Source organism: Anolis carolinensis, chromosome 2 (genome assembly GCF_035594765.1).
Source record: "Anolis carolinensis isolate JA03-04 chromosome 2, rAnoCar3.1.pri, whole genome shotgun sequence".
Lineage (NCBI taxonomy): Eukaryota > Metazoa > Chordata > Lepidosauria > Squamata > Dactyloidae > Anolis > Anolis carolinensis.
Window position 1 is genome coordinate 306,304,525 of NC_085842.1, and position 17,920 is coordinate 306,322,444.

At 41.1% G+C, this 17,920-nt stretch overlaps 1 long non-coding RNA gene across 1 annotated transcript; it reads right to left on the reverse strand.

Moving 5' to 3' along the window:
* Positions 1 to 4,767: 4,767 nt before the first annotated feature.
* On the reverse strand, positions 4,768 to 9,097 carry LOC134296787 (uncharacterized). Its single transcript, XR_010003641.1, has 2 exons — positions 8,404 to 9,097; positions 4,768 to 5,075 (listed from the first exon to the last, which is right to left on the reverse strand). It is a non-coding gene; the product is annotated as an uncharacterized LOC134296787 (long non-coding RNA).
* Positions 9,098 to 17,920: the final 8,823 nt, after the last annotated feature.

Here is a 17,920-nt window from a genome sequence, read left to right on the forward strand (position 1 = left end):
CCAACATGGGCAAGCTTCAGCCCTCCAGGTGTTTTGGACTTCAACTCCCACAATTCCTAACAGCCTACAGCTGTTAAAAATTGTTGGAGTTGAAGTCCAAACACCCATGCCTGGTCTAAAGTTCTTTTCCTAAGGCTCCTTCCCTTCATTTTCTCCAAGTACTGTAAGATCTGGGAACCTTCTTAATCCACATTCAGTTGGGCTGAAGTGGTGATAGCAGAGTTAATCTGTTTCTGTTGTGTGTCTTCAAGTTGTTTCTGACAACTGATCACAGGGCTTTCTTGGCAAGGTTTATTCAAAGGGATAAACCTTGCCTCTGTGGGTTCCCATGGCTAAGCAGGGATTTGAACCCTAGTCTTCCAATGTCCTCATCCAACCCGCAAGGCATGTGGGCTTTCTACTATATTTAGCTGGACACAAATAAAAATGGTGATATATCAGATGTCTATTCTCGAATAAGTCCTGGTGCTAAAGCTTCCTGAGCTGCAAAGTGGTTTGATCAATTCAACAGTTTCCTTGGTACTCACCAGAGCTCATCATCCCCATCCCTTCTTTAAAGTTTTTCCAAGAATGCTGTGATCCTGCATTGGACCTACATAGTAAAAATTACCTGTGGAATTATACATTGACTGTGTGGATTAGCAGTGTTGTGTCACTGAACACACATCCAAATGTATTTCTGCATCATGCATGTACAACTCCACTTCTGAAAAACTTTAACTGAATTTTGGACAAAAGGTCCATCCCTTTCTGTAAACATGGTAGTAATGGGATTTTGGATAACAGAATAAAGAACTTTTGCCCAACTCCATTCTTCAATTTCCTCCACGTTCAGTAGAAGAAAATGGTATAGATTTATTTGTGATACTGATTTCTTAATGTTAGCTATATTTCACAAAAACATTGTTATAACACCTCTGGCCATTGGTGAGCTGACAAAATTAAAAGTTTAATTAAGTTCCATCTACCTGGAAGTCAACATTCTCCTTACCATCCAGCATCTTTAAAACTTTTATTAAAACAGCAATGGGCTTTGGAAGCTTAATTGCTATCTCAGGGCTTTTTCCCAAACCAGTATTGTGTTTATTTACAAGGTTATACAATATTTTCCATACTGGGTCAGAGATCTGAATGTGCCAGTGTTTTGCATTATTTTTCTAGATTTTGGTAAGCGTAAACAACTGAAAGTCATTTCTGATTTCTAAACTTAAAAACAATTAAAAGTTTGTGGGATCATCATATTTTAAATTCATGGGAGAGAAGAGAGTGGACACTTTTTATTTAAACTTCATATTGTCATTCAGTCTTTTAGGGTGCTCAAGGTTGTTGTGCCTTCAACTTATGGTGACTCTAGGTCAATGATGGGCAACCTTTTGCACTTGGTGTGTCAAAATTCACCAAAAAACCTAGCATGACTTGGGTGGTGTGTCACTTTGAGAAAAAAACCATAATTTCACAATATATATAGTTTAAATAACAAAAATATATAATTGTAATATATAACTATTTAATAAATCAAAAACTATTTACTACCATTATTTCCATGTACAACAATCTATGGTACCTCTTGCAGTTTCCATGCTGATTTCTCTCTATTGTAGTTTCAATGTAGTCATGAATAATGAATAATATAATAATAATATAATAGTAATAATATAATAATATACTACAATAATAATAGAATAATAATAGTGTGTGTGTGTGTGTGTGTATATGTGTGTGTGTGTGTGTATGTATGTATGTGTGTATATATATATATATATATATATATATATATATATATATATATATATATATATATATACTGTATATATATAAAAATGTAATGTGCATAATTCCCATGGAGTAACAAAACCACTGGATCAAATCACACCAAATTTGGCCACAAAAGGCATTAGTCATCCAATCAATCTGCATGCGGCAGCATGTCAGCAAAAATGGCTAGGCGTGTCAGTGCTGACACGCGTGTCATAGGTTGGTCATCGCTGCTCTAGGTGAACCTTTTGTGAGATATTCTTGGCAAGATTTCTTCTGAGGGACTTGCCTTCCTGTGAAGCACAAAGGATGTGACTTGCCCAAGGTCACCCTAAGAGTTTCCATAGCAGAACAGGGATTCGAACCCAGGGCAGTGTAGTGTTATGAGTGCTGGACTGTGACTTTGGAGACCATCCAGAGTCACAGTCCAGCATTCATATCACTACTACATTGCATTGACTCTCTGGTGTGGGATTGCTTTACTTTATTCCCAAAACAATCCTATGAAATAAGATAGGCCCAGAAAAAGAATGACTTATCTAAGGTCTCCTAAATATGGAATAGCTTCAGATTTTAAAATCAAACCTGCACACTCCAAATCTGATTATCTATTCATGAGCAGTGCACTGTCTTTTTAAGCCCAGGAAGAATGTACCATGGTTATACAATAGAGTCTCGCTTATCCAATGTAAACGGGCCAGCAGAACGTTGGATAAGTGAATATGTTGGATAATAAGGAGAAATTAAGGAAAAGCCTATTAAACATCAAATTAGGTTATGATTTTACAAATTAAGCACCAAAATATCATGTTATACAACAAATTTGACAGAAAAAGTAGTTCAATGCTATGTAGTTATGCTATGTAGTTATTACTGTATTTACGAATTTAGCACCAAAATATCATGATATATTGAAAACATTGACTACAAAAATGCATTGGATAATCCAGAATATTGGATAAGCGAGTGTTGGAAAATTGAGACTCTACTGTATATTTGTGTGTGTGCATGTGTGTGTGTGTGCACACGCGTGCCTCTTTCCCTCTTTGCAACCCTGAACATGAAAGTTCCAAATTAAAGTAACAATTTAATTGTGATTTAGTTCTTTCCATTAATAACAGCTATATTTATTAAAGTAGTTGTACTGTGCCATTCAGATAAAAAGGGTTGCAGATACATTACATTATAAATATAACATAATGATGGGTTTAGATTTAGAATCTAACTTTTTAATTAAAAAATGGAAGAAAAATCCAAGGTTACTCCTATGTTTTTTTTCCATGAGTGGAAGCAACCATTTGGTGGATGCATAGAAACAGGCTGTCCTCAATCACAAGCCTGTGCAATTAAAATCTTGCTCACTTTCTGTCTTCATCTGCTCGCTGGCCATCTGCCTCTTCCTCACACATTTGTTTCCCCTTGGCCCCCACATACACACATGGTGCTTTCACCACATACCCTGAATATCAAGGAGGTTATTGAACTCGTTTGGGCCCACCATGCACTCCATGGCACTTGAAGCGACAGTGGAGGGAAAATGGCAAAGAGATGAAGCAGGAATCCCAAAATTTCACAGAACAAAACTGGGACACCTGTGCCAAGCAACATCAGAGTGTGGTTAGGAAGAAGAGACATGCTAGAAGAAACTGATTGGCAGTTTATGTTTGCCTGACTGTTCAGGAAAGGACAAGTTTCCATATCCTCCTCCCTCCTTCCCTGCTGAACGGATACATTGCAAAGTACATTTGCATTTTGAATTGATTTGACAGTAATTGAAGCAAGCTGCGGACAAAGGGGAAAGTGAGAGGAGAGAAAACTGGGACATTTTAAGAGCAGGTGAAAACTGAGATGGAAGAGTATTAATTGGGAAGTCTGCCATTTTGGGAAAGCTGAAGGATATGTATGAAGTAGTTTCTTTTTTCTACAACCAACTTTCTGAATCCGAATGAGTAGGAAGGAGTATACTCAATTATTTTCAGGAACCGCTTGGTTCTCCAGATGTTGTTGGGCTGAAGCTCCTGGTATTCCTTTCCTTTGTCTATTCTGGTCAGGGATGCTGGGAATTGCAGTTCATGAAGATCTGGAGAGTTGCATGATTCGATCCTTCCTGCTTGTCTTCCTTAGAGATGTTGGGTTATCTAGCAATCATGCATGCATTTTCAATGTGGGATGGTTTATGCAGTTAGTTTTGTTTGTTGCTTAATAACCTGAAGCCAAAGCTGCATCCCAGAGTTGATGGCACCATTTTGGGGCTTTCCATGTGATGTGGGAAATGGGAGTATACTTCCTGGAAACTTACAGGAAGTGACATATGCCTTTAGAATTTGGGGCATAAAAGGAGAGAATTTCTTTTGTTTTCCCTCTCCTTGGCTCTTTGGCTCTTCTTCTCTTCCATGCCATGCTGATGTTACTTCTTTATTAAGAGATATGTAGTATCCTGAACGGTATTCTTTTGGAACTAAGATGTGTTTACCTGTATGAGTAAACATATTTTTACTATTTTATTTTTGATGTCCCTGATGCTTATTTTATGCACATGACTCTTTAAAGGGAAAGGGAGGCTGGCTATTTTGCTTTTTCTCACCTCTGCTCACATAAACCCCTAGTCTTCTGCAATTTTGCTACTCTGCACCAATATCTAACCATATTGATATCATAATCCTAACAGGTTATGAATATATTCCTAATAAGAGAAGGCAATTAAGACTGGACATTAGAGGATCTTGCCTTGCTTTAATATTCCCTTACCCTCTCATATTGGTGGAAATGTGTTTTTCAGATATTTTTTAATGTTTACACTGTGATGGAGTATTACATTTAAAAGATAAATGGGGAGGGCAGGTTTTCAAACTCATGCATGCTGATCTCAATCCAAATTCAGATTACACATGTTTGTTTTAGTTAACTCTGACTGAATTCTACTATTGAAATACCACATTTTGCTTAACCATGAATGAGCACTTCTCATGCAATCAGTTTCCTTTCCTTTAAAATAACAGTAATTCTGCTAGGCATTTTTAAAAATCTGTCTTTAATGCCACATTTACTTAGGCTTTCTTGTACATGGGTATATTCAGCACATATACATTTAATCCTGGTCTAATCAAGCTCTGGAAAACATCTCAGTGCCTTTTTCTTTCTTTGTTGCACCAGATGTGTAGTTTTGCTTGTTCCTCATATGTATTAAAGATATGCCGATCAACACTGAATTATTCATGGCACACATGCCTGATTAGATAGCAGCTCATACTGATTAATAACGTACTGCTAGCCCTTTGCAGATGGTTCTGTCATCAGCTATTTCAGCTCTGTATGCTCACCTGCATGGAAACATAAAAGGGAAATTGTTGGTGTTGAACTTTTGCGTAGAGTTGCTGTGTGAATAATTCATTTTGATGACATGCTATCTCTCTTTTCCATAAACTCTGTGATGCTAAGCTGTTTTCTGCTAATTTTGCAAGTTGAAAAAGTCTGGGCAGCAATAGAGAACCAGGGGTGGATATTGTTCACTTCCAACTTAGAACAACTCTAAAGCGAGTTTCTAATATTCCTCGCCATTGACTGTGTTAGCTAGGACTGCTGGGAGTTGAAGTCCAACATCTAAAGGGCTGCCCAGTTGCCAACCCTGATGTAAATGCTCAAAAGACTAAAAATTCCCAAGAACTGTACATACCGTGTTTCCCCGAAAATAAGACAGTGTGTTATATTAATTTTTGCTCCCAAAGATGCTCTAGGTCTTATTTTCAGGGGATGTCTTATTTTTCATGAAGAAGAATTTACATTTATTGTTGAACAAAAAAAATGAACATTATATACTGTACAGTAGTTGTCATCACAAACCAGCATAACCAGACAAACTGTGAATTCTATCAAGAATTTCTTGTTACTACCATTATTTCCATGTACTCTATGGTAGGTACATTTACCGATCCTGCATGCTCTGGTGTTCTGTTCGGCGGGCATGCTTCCAAACAAAAACTTTGCTAGGTCTTACTTTCAGGGGAGGCCTTATATTTAGCAATTCAGCAAAACCTCTACTAGGTCTTATTTTCTGGGGATGTCTTATTTTAGGGGAAACAGGGTAACCATTTGACGAGCAAGACAGAAAAATCACAATAGCTGAAACTTTGTAAAAGAAAGAAAAGAATAAAGACTTGTTGACTGTACAATGGTACAACATCCCCAAAACTGCCTCATTGTCTTTTATTGCAGCAGTTGTGAAACGGCAATTTTAGAGTCTTTTATTCTAATGTCATGAAAGGACAGTGGAGGTAGTAAAACAAAGATCATAGCAATCACAGTTGGGGACCTGACAGCTTTGCATAGATGCCTCTCTCAAAACGAAAGAGATGGAGGTGTGAATGGGTAAAACAAGATTCTCTTTAAAGCAAATGGAGGGCTCTGGTCAAAGAAACTGATGAAACACCTGATCCTCTACCCTGTTTCACACTGCTTTCCACTTCTGGAAAGCACACTTGCTGCACGTACCCACTCCAGTACCAGCTTGTATTGATAAAGAAATTAAAGAGACAAAGATGCATTTATACATCCCCATTATATATTTTCCCCTAAATTAGAAGAAACATCACCTTTGTAAAAATTAATTAAGCATTTGACTTCTTTTCACATTAAGAATAACATGGCTGTAACATAAAGCTCATCAAATGAAAAACTTCTAAAAAGAAAGGATACATAATAGACTTTATTTTCCCACACGTATAGAGACATAGACAGCAAACATTATTTGGTAATGAAAGAGCAGTGTGGTGATTGAACTTTTTACAAAAAGAAAACCAGAGATTTCTGGACAGTGAAGCCAAAGGATCTGCTGGCTGAGAGTTTTGAGGGCCTAAAAAAGGTAATTTTGCCGATTTCTGTTATGCATCCACAAAGAAGTCAGCAAGAGACATCTGTTTAGAACTCTCAACTTTCATCTGCTCATCTCTTCTTCCTTCATCGGTCAAATTAAGCAAAATGTTCAACAGTACATGCTCTTAAACCCCGCACTAGCTAGCTTATATATAGAAACGAAGGACATGGGACTCAGGATTATTTTTAACCTTTGCATTCTTTTTTTTTTTAAATGCAGGTTGAAACATTGCCATTGCTGTTGTTTCTGGCATTTGGCAATCCTTTTTTTTCAGTGGGATTTATTCAGAGGAAGTTGCAGTTTCCCACCTGAAGCGGAAAGAGGGCAACTTGCCCAAGGCCCATTGTCTAGCCCTTGTCTCTCAGAGTCCTATCCAGTACCTGAGCCATGGTGAATGCCAGCTTTCTTTCTTTCTTGATGGACATCTTCATAACGAAGCAGGGCAGCTATCCGCTGTGGGTTCTTTAGCTGTAGCAGGGGAGGTTGGACCTGATGGCATACAAGGCCCCTTCCAATGCTACGATTATTTTGTTGTAAGCTGTTTTCAGCTGATGTTATCTGTATGATCAAGAGACCTCCAGGCTACCTTGTCCTCAACAGCCCTGCTTAGGTCTTGCAGACTGAGGGATGTGGCTCTCCTGATTGGCTCTAGGTAAAGGTTTTCCCAATGTTAAGTCCAGTCATGTCTGACTCTGGGGATTGGTGCTCATCTCCATTTCTAAGCCAAAGAGCTGGCGTTGTCCGTAGACACCGCCAAGGTCATGTGGCCAGCATGACTGCATGGAGCACTGTTACCTTCCCACCGGAGTGGTACCTATTGATCTACTCACATTGGCATGTTTTCTGACTGCTAGGTTGGCAGAAGCTGGAGCTAACAGCGGCCGCTCCCGCCACTCCCGGGGTTTGAACCTGGGATCTTTTGGTCTGCAAGTTCAGCAGCTCAGTGCTTTAACACACTTCGCCACCGGGGCTCTATCCATCCAGAAAGTGGTCTTCCTCTTTTCCTACTGCCCTCTTCCTTACCAAGCATCGTTGTCTTTTCTAGTGAGTCATTGTTACTTCGTATGATGTGGCCAAAGTATGACAGACATTTAGTCATCTTAGATTCTAGGGAGAGTTATTTATTTATTTACAGTATTTATATTCTGCCCTTCTCACCCCGAAGGGGACTCAGGGTGGATCACATTGCACACATATAAGGCAAACATTCAATGCCATAACATAGAACAGAGACAGACGCAGGCAAGGGCTGGCCTCGAACTCATGACCTCTTGGTCAGAGTGATTTGTTGCAGCTGGCTGCTAACCAGACTGCGCCACAGCCTGGCCTGTTTTGCTATAGGATGCATTTCTTTTGTAAATTCTCCTGTGGAAGCAGCTAGACATTTGTGTCTAATGCAGATTGATTTTATTCAAGATTTAAGGAAACAACAAGAAAAGAGGAAGATTGCATTCTAGATAAATAGATTCAATCAGGGAAGCCACAGCCCTGAGTCTGCAAGACCTTGGTGCCACAAGGCATGTAAAACACAATCATTGCATAATGCCACATGGACTGATTTATTCTATGGAACCCCATGTAGGGTGTCAGATGCAATTTAAAGTGGTGCATTCAAGAAACACTTTCCTGTACCCTTCTAATCTATATATATAAAAGGCTAATGGAATCGCGGCACCGAGCAAAGCAACAAAAGTAAAGGCCCCCCAACCTCCAAATTTGACAACACAACCCATCATCCACGCCTTAAGGTTGAAACAACACAAAATCACGTAACACACCTCCACATGGACAGAACCCACAACGCACCATAGGGAGCCATGCCAGGAGGCAAAGAGAAGCCCTCATGGCCGGCAGGGAAAAGGAAAGGCAGGCAATGGGAAAAAGCTGTCCCCTGGGTCCTAGCGCCCGCCCATCATCCGAATTATTTACAGTAGAGTCTCACTTATCCAAGCCTCGCTTATCCAAGTTTCTGGATTATCCAAGCCATTTTTGTAGTCAATGTTTTCAATATATCATGATATTTTGGTGCTAAATTCGGAAATACAGTAATTACAACATAACATTACTGCATATTGAACTACTTTTTCTACCAAATGTGTTGTCTAACATGATGTTTTGGTGCTTATCTCCACAATCTCCACCATAAAAATAATAATAGAATCCTACAGTCACACAGATAGGAGAGACCCCTAAAGCCCATCCAGTCCAACCCCTTCCTGCCATGGAGAACACAATCCAAACATTCCCAACAGATGGCCATACAGCCTCTTGATAATAACAATACCAATATCACGAAATCCTTATGTTTGCAGACAGCCCTAAGAATCATCCAGTACAACCTCCTTCTACCATACAAGACCACACAATCCAAACACTCCTGACAGATGGCCATCCAATATCTCCACAATCTCCACCATAAAAATAATAATACAATCCTACAATCACACAGATAGGAGAGACCCCTAAAGCCCATCGAGTCCAACCCCTTCCTGCCATGGAGAACACAATCTAAACATCCCCAACAGATGGCCATACAGCCTCTTGATAATAGCAATACTAATATCACAAAATCCTTATGTTTGCAGACAGCCCTAAGAATCATCCAGTACAACCTCCTTCTACCATGCAAGACCACACAATCCAAACACTCCTGACAGATGGCCATCCACCCACTATATAATAATCATGATGATAACAGCAACAACAATAATAATAATCATAGAACTATACCATCCAATAATTTGGAGACACCCCTAACGACCATCCACCCAAACCCTTTCTACTATGCACCAAGACACAATCTAACCATTCACAACACTTGGACAACGTATGCATGCTATACAATACTACACAGCGACAAAGACCCCCTCTACTCCCACCACTTTCACATTACACAAACAACCAAATACATACTAAACATAAAGACAACTATACAACAGACATTCAATACCACCACTAACTCAAATTTCTCACCAACACCACCAGACAACGCCACAGCAACGCGTGGCCGGGCACAGCTAGTTCTGTATATTTGACCACAGTTCTCACAAATGGTCTAGTGAAAAGAAACAGTGTGAGCTCAGTTGTATAGTGTGCTTTTAAGTTGCCAAAGTTCTCAGATTCAGTTCCTTGTCATTCCAGAAGTGTTAGTAAAGCCCACCAGGGAGAACCACTGTTAGCCAAAATAACCTGTGCAATTGTTTTGCTATGCCCACAAAATTGGTTGTAAAGCAATTGCAAACCTTTGACACAGGCTTGAAGCAAATCTGATAATGTTGTGTGTGTGTGTGTGTGTGTGTGTGGGGAGGGGGGGGTTGTCTGTAATTACAGTAGAATTTCACTTATCCAAGCTAAATGGGCCGGCAGAACCTTGGATAAGCGAATATCTTGGATAATAAGGAGGGATTAAGGAAAAGCCTATTAAACATCAAATTAAGTTATGATTTTACAAATTAAACACCAAACATCATGTTATACAACAAATTTGACAGAAAAAGTAGTTCAATACGCAGTAATGTTATGTTGTAATTACTGTATTTATGAATTTAGCACCAAAATATCATGATATATTGAGAACATTGACTACAAAAATGCATTGGATAATCCAGAACCTAGGATAGGCAAGTCTTGGATAAATGAGACTCTACTGTACTAGGAACTTTGTTGACGTATCTATCTTATTTTTGGGGGTGTTGCAAAACATGGGTTTCTTTCAGAAAAAAATATCATGAAGAAAATAATAATAGCAGAGCATCATCCCTTTCTAATAATGCTATGAATGGCAGAATACGTTGGATTGAAAAGGTATGAAAATAAAATAAATGTCTTGTGTCAACCACAATATTCTAATTAAAAATAAGAAACTAGGACATTGGGAAAGCTCCTGATTTGCAAAATGATCTATGTGGATGGGGAAAAAAAGTTCTTTCAAATTCTCCCATTTCCTCAAATTTTGCAATTTAGTTCTTGGTTCCTGTCTGGCCTACTGAAACGCTCTCTACATGGGGCTGCCTTTGAAGATAGTTCAGAAGTTTCAACTAGTACAGAGATCGGCAGCCAGGCCGATTAACAGGAGCTCCGCACAGGAAGAGAATCACTCCCATGTTGCGGCAGCTCAACTGGCTGCCGATCTGCTTCTGGGCTTTTTTATCATTACATTTAAAGCCCTAAATGGCTCAGATCCAGGCTATCTGTCAAAACGCATCTTCTCATACATTATGTCTAATGTTGGATTGTTTTTTGGGGACATGGTTGTTTGTTTTATGTTTCTTATTTATGAATTGGATCTGGAATTGAATGTTTGGAATCTTTTGTTGTGAATCCGCCCTGAGTCCCCTCGGGGAGAGAGGGCGGAGTATAAATAAAGTTTGTTGTTGTTATTATTAAATTGGCATAAGGAAATATATTTGAAAATGTGTATTTAGAAAATAGTTCTATAATATAGTTCCAAACTCATGGTATGAGGCTCCTATAAAATGTATTTTCTTTTTGGAATAACAAATGTGCAGTGAGTGCTCTCTAGTGGAAAGTTTTAGGGATGCTCACAATAACAATCAAACTGATACTCTTGTTTTGGAAACAGTGTTTCCTGTCTTTTAGATATGAATAAAAATGTAGCCAGAAATGCCAAAAAGTAACGGCATGGTGTTATTTGTATATGCATAACACATGGTTTGACTCATTGTTTCATTTATCAGTTATTCACTTAGGGCCCATTTTTCATTCTCTTCTCAGTAACTCTGTTGTTTGTCCCATATATAATAACAGAGTTTGTTATTCTGAGTGATTTCACATATCCACACAAACTCTGGGAACATATCTCCCATGGATATGGGGGGTCACAGCAGTGAGTAGTTGAGTGAGATTGATTTTTGCACCTTCCCTTCATATTTTTGAGCTTTAAAACAACAACAAAGGAACAAAAACTTTTCCAGTCAATTGAAATCAATGGCATTTCTATTCCAAGGTTTTTGATTGAAGCCATCTTTTGGATTCCATCACCAGTCATGCCAAACAGTGCCCCATTTCTGACATTGAAGGAGAAGCCAAAGGGGTTTTCCAAGTGGCAATATGTGCCAAGACAACTGTTACCACGGCAATTGGAGCATCCCTTAAAGAAATCTTGAACCACACAGATGGAAGTTCAGAGCTGTTCTTGGCACTTAAAGCAAGGATGTCATAAATAGCCTGCACCAAATGGTACAATGCCATTATGTGGCAGCTTTTGGAAATGCTGGCTGTGTAGTAGGCATCTTGTGCATTACTTCTTGGAAAATACATATAGCTAATAAATTGGAATAGACAAAAACAATATAGTGGGTGTAGACTCACAAACAAAATACATATTGAGGTCCCCTTCGCCAAAATGCTTGGGTCCAGAGGTTTCTTTTGGATTTTGGAATACCCATATTTGCATATACGTACATCATAAATATGGGATGGGGTGAAGGGGGGCTAGCTACACCTCCTGTGTCCGAGTTTTCCTCAAGGAAAGATTTTCCCTCTTTTCTGCCACTCACACTTCTGCTTTTTTAGCAAAGCTGGGAAGGGAAGAGAAAATCCTTCCTCTGCTTCTCTACATTTGTCCCACCTCTGAGCTAGATATAGATGATGATGATGATGATGATGATGATGATGATGATGATGATGATGATAATAACCCTTTATTTATACCCTGCCACCATCTCCCCTTGGGGACTCAGGGCGGCTCACAATGTTACAAAAGTAACAGCGCAAATGCATTAACAATATACACAGTTTAAAACACAAGATGATAAAACAGAAGTTAAAACAATAGTAATAATATCAAACAACCACCAATGCAATTCAGTCAACTTCAAAGATGGGGGGGGGGGGGGGGACTATAGCAGCAATATAAGATAAAATCATTAGATTAAAATACCCCGATGAAAGGAACCTAATAACATTCAGAATAGAATAATAATGAGGCTGGTCATCCAATAGCTGTCTTTGGTGGCCAAAGGGTGGCAAAATGTTTTGGAGTTTGGAGTATTTTGGATTTCCAGGTAATGGAAACCCAACCTGTACTAGATGTAGACTGGACACAGAAAATTTCCGTTTTCAACACACACACACTGGGACAACATTAGAAAAATACCCTGAACAAAACAAAGCCATAATCCTGAGATTGTTGTATTTTGAATATACAGCTAGTCCCCAAATTACAAACAAGATAGTTTATGTAGGTTTGTTTTTAATTTGTTTGTAAATTGGAATGGGTGAATTTTTAAGTGAAACTGCTGTCTGTGCCCCAGTTTTGATGTCTGTGCCCCAGTTCAGAAGATTTCATCTCATTTCCTGTTCCTGTGATAACTGGATTTTGAAATATTTGGTTTGCTGTTGAAACAAATGTTGGTGATCAAGCTTCAATTGAGACACCTTTTTCTCCAGGATAACTCTTTTAGGAGTGAATTTCCCTTCCTAGGGGTAGATTTCTTTCACTTCCTGTTGCCTCACCTCCATTTGTAACTGAGTCATTTGTAAATTGGTTTTTTGTACTGTGAGACAATATACATCACTGGAAAAGACAATACTTTATACAGTAGAAGAGAGTAGGAAAAAGCAGTCATTTAAATCAAAGAACACATGGCCCTGAGTTTGCAAGATCTGAGTAGGACTGCTGATGTCTGGTGGCTCTTGAAGGCCTCTTATTCATTGGGCCTCCTCAAATCAAAGTGCAGCCAAGAGCAATAACAAGAACCAAACTGATGTATGAATCCCAGTTCTGGACAAGTTCCAGCATTGTTGTTCCTTGAGTTGCCTGATTCTCCTACCATATCATTTTCTCTTGCCATCATTCTCTCTTAAGGCATTTCAACTGAAAGGAGAAAGAACATTTGGAACTGTGAAACACAGAGACAACTGTCCATATTAAATGGAGAGAGGATAAAGTAAGAGTTCAAGTGGAAGGAAATCTTACAAACTTTATATAATTGAATTATATTTCCATATCTCCAGTATAACTTTGAGGGTCAGCATAGTGGAATGGGTTGTGTGTTGGACTTGAAATTCAGACACCAGAGCCCAAATTCCTGCTCCGTCATGGAAACTCCACTGAGTGACCTTAAGAAAGTCACACTGTGAGTCTCAGAGGAAAAAATGGCAACCCTTCATTAAACAAGTTCTGCCAAGAAACCCCTGTGCTAAGGTTGCTGTAAGTCAGAAATAACTCGAAGGTACATAACAAAAAGAAACCTTGTATTTGTAATAGAGGGCATGCTATTGGTATCTACGGGTGTTTGGTTCTAAGACCCCTTGTGGGTAACAAAATTTGTGGTTGCTCAAGTCACAATATATAAAATGGCATAGTAAACTGTGACTCTTATGTGCAATGGCAAAATCAATGTTTACTATTTGAATTTTTAAAACCGTATTTTTAAGCCATGGATGACTAAATCCAGAAATACAAAACCTGTGGATATGGAAGGCCAACTATATAACTTTCAAGATTTTTTTTAAAAAAATGCATTATGTAAAATCATTATATGTGATGTCTCATGGGCCATGTAGTCCCGTTCCTAGTACTATTGTGGCAGACGAAGAGGAAAACTTTGGTTTCCCACCGTTTCAGCCAGAATTGGAGCCCTTGCACCTGCAGGATGTTTGCCCTCCAGAAGTCAGCCAAACAAGCCTTGGGCAGAATTCTCCCCCGTTCTCTCGTAAGGATAATTATAATCGAGATAGAGGCGCTAGGGAGGCGAATCACCGAAGCGCCAGAATCGCTGCCAGACAATTAGCTGATTAAGCCTGTTTCCCGTGGGAAATCTTAAGGAGTCATGCATCTGGACACAGTATGGGTTTCACTTCTTGTTCCCCAGGGAAAGTGTTCCTTGGCGGGAAAACAAGATCCTATATAGGTGTTTACCCGCAAGGAGATCCTTGCGGAGTCAATTCGTCAGCTTCAGGAGTGAGATCGTGTGTGGACTACGCTACTCCAGTTCTTTGTTTCCAGGACCTTGCCACGGACCTTGTTCTAGTTCCAAGCCTGCCTTGTTCCTCGGACCTCGTTCTTGCTTCTTGCTTCTTGTTGCCACGTATCAAGTCTTGTTTGCCAAGAATCTAGTTTGTTTCCAGCCTTGTTGTCAAGCTCCATTGGACTAAAGGACCCTGTCATTTCCCCACACTTGCTCAGCAAGTGTGTGTTTCGGTTATTGGATTATAACTTTGGACTCTAATATCTCATATTGGACATTGTTTTCCTGGACTATATTTGACCACTTCGCCAGAGAATGTCCAGCCAAGAGAAAGCCCGCTGCTCGCTTGGCGGTGGCATCCTCCGCGGAGACGGAGACGGCCGAGGCGGCTGGCGCAAAGCCGGCGGGGGAAGCCAGCGACCGGGCGTAGAGAGGCTCGCCAACCCGGTCAAGAACCCCACTCAAGAGCCGCAAACCGGGGTCCTATTTCTCCTAGTGGTCACGTTGTGGTCAGCGAAAAAAGGACCCGTCATGATCCATGCCATGATAGACTCAGGAGCAACAAACAATTTCATCGATAGAGAGTATGCCGACTCTCTGGGATTACAATATCACGATTTCAAGAACGCCCGGGTGGTGCAGGCTATCGATGGCCGTCCCCTAAAGACGGGTCCAGTAAGTCAATGGACTGAACCCACCAGGATGTGGATAAGGGAACACCTGGAAGAGATTTCCTTCTTTGTTACCAAGGTGCCCCACTTCCCTGTGATTTTGGGAATTCCATGGCTGACGCTCCACGACCCAAACATCTCCTGGACCAACAGAGAACTACAGTTTGCTTCAAAATATTGCCAAAACCATTGTCTAGTAGCCAAGGTCTGCCATGCCACAGACGCTGAGCCCATCATCACCTTGCCCAAGAAATATTCAGACTTTTGGGATGTTTTCAATGAAAAGGAAGCCGAGAAACTACCCCCACATAGACCATATGACTGTGCCATTGACTTGGTGGAGGGGCCCCCGATCCCGCGAGGACACCTCTACTCCCTGACGGAACCAGAGCAAGAAGCTCTCAGGGAGTTCATAGAATAAAATCTTCGCAAGGGATTCATCAGACCCTCTCAATCCCCAGCTGCCTCCCCGGTGATGTTTGTGAAAAAGAAGTCAGGGGACCTACGCTTGGTTGTGGACTATAGAGCATTGAACAATATCACGAAGCGGAACCGCTACCCCCTGCCTTTGATCTCGGACCTATTAGACCGGCTTCGAGGGGCCAAGGTTTACACCAAGCTGGATCTCCGGGGGGCTTACAATCTAGTTCGCATCAGGGAGGGGGACGAGTGGAAAACCGCCTTCCAGACTAAATTCGGATTATTTGAGTCCCTAGTCATGAATTTCGGTTTATCCGGAGCTCCCGCAACGTTCCAGCATTTTGTCAATGATATTTTCCAGGATTATCTAGATCAGTTCTTGATCATATACTTGGACGATTTTTTGGTGTTTTCTAGATCACAATCGGAGCATGAGAAACACGTCAGAATGGTGTTACAACGATTGCGGGATCATGGACTATATGCCAAGTTGGAAAAATGCGCTTTTGATCTACAAGAGGTAGATTTCCTGGGATACCGTGTCTCGCCACTAGGGCTCTCCATGGACCCGGCAAAGGTTTCAGCAGTATTGGAATGGCGGGCGCCAACCAACAAGAAAGAAGTGCAACGTTTCTTGGGGTTCGCGAATTACTACCGCAAGTTCATTCCAGACTTTGCCCGCTGGTCTGACCCAATCACCAGCTGCATCCGTGGAAAACAGCCTTTCTGCTGGACGGAGCAAGCAGAGAAAGGGTTCCAGCAACTAAAGAAGTTATTCACGTCCCAGCCAATTCTACAGCACCCTGATCCTAAAACCCCTTTTGTTGTGCAGGCTGACGCCTCCGATGTGGCAATTGGGGCTGTACTCATGCAACCAGTGGGAGAACATCTTCATCCTTGTGCCTTTTACTCCCGTCAACTAACAGCCCCAGAGAGAAATTACACTATTTGGGAGAAGGAACTTTTGGCCATAAAGGCAGCCTTTGAAAATTGGAGACATTGGTTGGAAGGGGCCAAATTTCCCATTGAGGTTCATACTGACCATCGTAATTTGGAACATCTAAGAACTGCCCGCAAGCTAAATCAGAGGCAGCAGCGCTGGGCTTTATTTTTTGAGCGTTTTGACTTCCAGATCCATTATGTAACCCCAGCTCAGACCAAGCAAGCAGATGCTCTATCACGGAAACCAAAGTATGCTGCAGGGCGCAGAGAGACCTTCGAATCCCAATTGCTGCAGCCCGAAAACTTTGCCACGCTCACACCAAATCCACTGCAGTTGAACCAACTCCCTTTACTCCAGGACCCCTTTGTGCTCAAGAAATTAGAGCCAGTCAACAGGCGGATGCCTGGGCTCAAGATCACATTCGCCAAGGACTACGTTTCCCTTTCTCACTTAAGGACGGGCTATTATGCTACAGAAATCATGTCTACATCCCTCCAGGACCAGGCAGAGAAAAGGCACTTCATCTGTGTCATGACTGCAAGCCAGCAGGACATTTTGGACTTTTCAAAACCATGCATTTGATCCTACGAGATTTCTGGTGGCCCAAGATCCGCAAGGATGTGGAGAAATATGTCAATACCTGCCCGGTATGCCAGCGTTCCAAGACAAGAAGAGAGAAGCCCTCAGGGCTACTGCATCCCCTTCCTACTCCATCTCGTCCATGGGAGATAATTTCTGCGGATTTTATCACCGACCTACCACCCTCCCTTGGATATACCACGATCCTAGTGGTGGTGGACCTTTTCACCAAGTTGGCCCACTTCATTCCTTGTGATGGCCTTCCCACGGCCAAACAGACTGCAGATTTATTCCTTCAGCATATTTTCCGGCTACATGGATTGCCCAAGAGTTTGGTCACTGACCGTGGATCTCAATTCACCTCTCGATTCTGGAAGGCACTACAACAACTACTGGGCATAGACTCTCGTTTATCTTCAGCTCACCATCCCCAAACAGATGGGCAAACGGAGCGCACCAATGCCACTTTGGAACAATACCTTCGCTGTTATGTAAACTATCAACAGGACAATTGGGCATCCCTATTATCTCTGTCAGAGTTTGCCTACAACAACGGTGTCCAGGCTTCAACCAAGGAAACCCCGTTCTTTGCAAACTACGGATTTCATCCACGTTTCTTTCCTCCTGTCATTGAAACCTCAGAAGTCCCCGCAGCGGAGGACTGGCTGCAAGAACTCACAGCGGTGCAACAACTATTGCTCCATCAACTGGACCAAGCCAAGGAGGACTATAAACGCCACGCTGACAG